The sequence below is a fragment of the Amphimedon queenslandica genome, unplaced genomic scaffold (assembly GCF_000090795.2).
Source record: "Amphimedon queenslandica unplaced genomic scaffold, v1.1 AMPQUscaffold_12758, whole genome shotgun sequence".
Taxonomy (NCBI): Eukaryota; Metazoa; Porifera; class Demospongiae; order Haplosclerida; family Niphatidae; genus Amphimedon; species Amphimedon queenslandica.
The window spans coordinates 8917-12873 of NW_003547006.1; the positions used below are offsets into that span (position 1 = coordinate 8917).

The 3957-nt window shown below is 35.0% G+C and overlaps 1 long non-coding RNA gene across 1 annotated transcript; it reads left to right on the forward strand.

Annotated features, from left to right (window-relative positions):
- Positions 1-410: 410 nt before the first annotated feature.
- Positions 411-861, forward strand: LOC109586869 (uncharacterized). The gene is made up of 2 exons (XR_002187252.1): positions 411-651; positions 702-861. It is a non-coding gene; the product is annotated as an uncharacterized LOC109586869 (long non-coding RNA).
- The last annotated feature ends 3096 nt before the right edge of the window (positions 862-3957 follow it).

Here is a 3957-nt window from a genome sequence, read left to right on the forward strand (position 1 = left end):
AATTAATTTATTTTTGAAGGTAATGCAGGATTGCTGATATAAAAAGCTGTCTTAAAATTTAACTTATCATTTCTATGAAGCAAATCACTCATCAATAAGTGTATGAGTTTTAACATTTAAAAATAGTGGATATGATCATTTTTGTGGTTATTTATGCACAAAAATACACTACTTGAGTACATACCATATAGCGGGTAATTTTGGAGGGGCTAAAATTTGGTGAATTGCTAAATTTTGGTGATTGGCAGATTTTTAATTAGGTGAATTTGTGGCCACATGCCATTGAGCATGCGTATAATGGCTCAAAATGGCAGATTTTTATTTTGGTGAATGGCTATCAAAATGCCAAATTTGCCAAATTTAATCCTCTCCAAAATTACCCACTATACGGTAATGCACTACTACATGTACATGTGTGCTAATAAATCGGTAATATTTGATCATAAAATACTCTTGTGTGCCATTTTTTATTGCCATTGTATGCAATGACTGAACTTACATTGTATTTTTAAAATACAATCTAGAAAGCAGGTGAATTGACACAAGAACTATCCACAGTAAAAAAAGAAAATGAAAATTTGTCAAAGAAGTTGGGAATACTTAAACAGGATTATGTGAGGATACTTCATGAACATACATTAACTTGTACAGGTTAGTGCATATTTGTTTATTATACTAAACATTATACATGTATATTAAAGATACTGCCGAAGTAAGAAGAGGATTGAATTTTGAAGTTGATGAACTGAAATCTGATCTCTGTTATTTAAAAACAAAATTGGTAGAAGAGAATAAGAAAGAGAAGGAGAAATTTCAAGAAAGTATTAAGTCCTTGAATACACGAATAAGACAACACAAAAAGTTAAAAGGTATTTTTAATTTTTTATTAGCCTCACCAGGGATTTGTGTGAACGATGGCTACATGTACATGTATGTAGTCTCAATCTCTGAGTCAGTGTCTGTTTGATCCAGGAGCTTGCTGATGTAGTGAAGGTGGGCCTTATGATTTAAAAAAATGATAGCCATATTTCCTCTAGTTGTAGTAGCCATTTCATTGTGCATCAATATTGATAAGTTTAGGGCAGGCCTTCCCTAGTATTGCTCACCCTAGCCCTGGCTATATGCCACTGGTCTGACCATCATTCTCCATGGCTTTAGAAGGGATTCCCTGCAGTCTAGAAAAAGTTTCTTTTCTTGTTCTAAATGTACATATAGATGGCATGTGCAAGGCATTGAAAAAGCCAATAATTTTGGCAAAATTATGACCTACAATGTACAAGCACTACCTGCATGGTTTTTGTCAGATTTTTAGTGTTTTGAGTAGGGCTGAAACGAATAGTGAGATATTCGAATATTCGTTCGTTAAAGCAATATTTGAATAGTTTTTTTGCTATTCGAACTATTCGCCTAATAAAATTATTAATGGTTATTGCAATAATTAATGACCACGCCCACCGCATGTCACCTGTAGTGATGGGCGGTACCAGATTTTTCCATTTCGGTTCGATACCTAGTACTTCATCTGAGAGTATTGATGGTACCGAGTACGGTTCCGATTACCTGTGAATAGCCACATGTAGCCATTTTTTGAGCCATTTTAAATTAATTACTCAATATTTATGAATAATAATTAGCTGATTATTAATGATTATTACTAGTTATAATAGTTAATTAACGCTTATTGGGTGTGGCTTCCGGAACCGAAACTTTGGTCGGTATTACTTCAGGATTTGGTACCAGCAAATCAAGCACCAGAACCATAGAACCAGATACTTTGGAACCGATACCGCCCATCACTAGTCACCTGCACAGGCTGCTTTCTTGGTCTGTTTACTTACCAACTCACTAAATACTGATGCTGTGGCCATGGAAAGTGGTTCTCAATCTCAAAGAAGCCTTGTTTGGCATCATTTTGAAAAGTTTAGGCCACTCCAATAAGATTCATAGTTTCCCATTACAGAGGCGGGCCTGATGCGGGCGGGCGGGTTTGTTCATTTTCATTAAATTTATTCATTATCAGCTGTATAAATTGCTTGTATAATCAATGAAAAACCGCAATAATGAATAGCGATGCGGCCCCATGCGGGCGGGTAATGGGAAACAAGGAATCAAATTGGAGTGGCCTTAACACCAAAAAGGTAGTTTATAATCATTCAGCAATAACAGTTTAATTACTCGAATATTCATTCGTTTAGCATGCCAATCATCGAATAGTAAAAAATACTATTCGTTTCAGCCCTAGTTTTGAGTAATAGGGCTTTATAGTGTCTCTAATAAAGAAAAAACTTCTAGAAACTAAAATAGAAACTCCCGAGGAGTTTCATTGTAAACACATACATGCTAAGTAATCTGTTGTTACAGATATAATGATTTGATTATAATTATTGTATTTTATGTATTTTACTGACTGTCTATACTTCTTGCTATTTTTACCTGTATTCACTACTCAATTTCACTGTTTTTTGTAGAGATCAAGATACATGTATGCTTATCATACCTGATTCCTGGTTTTTCTGGTAGCAACTTCCTTGAACTAGGCTCTTATCTTCAAGTTAAACATGCCTTTTCTCCTGATGAAGTAATGCCATTTGTACACTCATTATTGACTCATGTGGGGCTGGGCTGGTGCATTTCAAAGCCCTCATCAGTTCAGTCACTAATAAGTTTCAAGGATAAGTTTGAAGAGAATGATTTCAAATTGATTCAAATGAGGAGCTATATTCAACGAGTGTATTATGAATTTGACGATGAAGACCTCCGTTTATCATTCCTCCGAAGTATTTGCTCTATGTGTAGAGTCAATTTTGAAAAATTCTCTGATAGCTACAAGCTATTTAAATATATTGAAAACACAGAATATGTTCACACTCGTGATGAAACTGGGCTTTTCTTCATATTGTCCGCACTTACAACCAACGCAGAGTATTCAAAAGTGCTAATCTTTGCTAAAGAACACATTATTGAGGGTATGTATAATTATTTATAAAATTTGATCCAACATATGGGTATTTTTTTAGTCTGCCCGGAGTTAACTGTACCAAAACTTGAGCGAAGTATGATGTGGATTAAAGAATACAATTGTAAGTTTGATATTGTATATGTACTGTACATGTACATGCTTGTATATTTACAATTCTGACAGGCATGCCATGAATCATGCGCAGGTTGTTGAATCAAATGTAATTATGTTGTTTCATCAGTTTTTGTAGTGCCCTAGTATAAAGTACATGTACATGCATAACACCTGTGTTTGTTTGAGATTATAATGAAAATACCTAAGGTGCAATTTCCTGTCTAGGGACATAATAAATATAAATACACAATGTCAATGAAAGCATGCTGTGGCTAACGCATTCATTTATAATTTTAGATCCGCAACATGTCATTTCAGAGCTATCAAAGAAAATTAAAGCAACATATAAAGACATGCCTGATATTCCATCTGGTGAATCATGCGCAGGTTGTTGAATCAAATGTAATTATGTTGTTTCATCAGTTTTTGTAGTGCCCTAGTATAAAGTACATGTACATGCATAACACCTGTGTTTGTTTGAGATTATAATGAAAATACCTAAGGTGCAATTTCCTGTCTAGGGACATAATAAATATAAATACACAATGTCAATGAAAGCATGCTGTGGCTAACGCATTCATTTATAATTTTAGATCCGCAACATGTCATTTCAGAGCTATCAAAGAAAATTAAAGTAACATATAAAGACATGCCTGATATTCCATCTGGTGACTTCTTTTCTCCTTGGCCCAAAGTGGATCGTACACGCTATGTGACCCTTGCTCTTGTGAAGAATATTGGTATCACACAAGATGATGACTTCTCCCACCGCACCCTCAGGAAATCAGAAGACGACATCCCTCGACACAAAGATGCTGTCACATATGAGGAAGTATTTGCTAGGAAGCTTTCACAAAAAGCACAAATCCTCATCAGTGGACGCC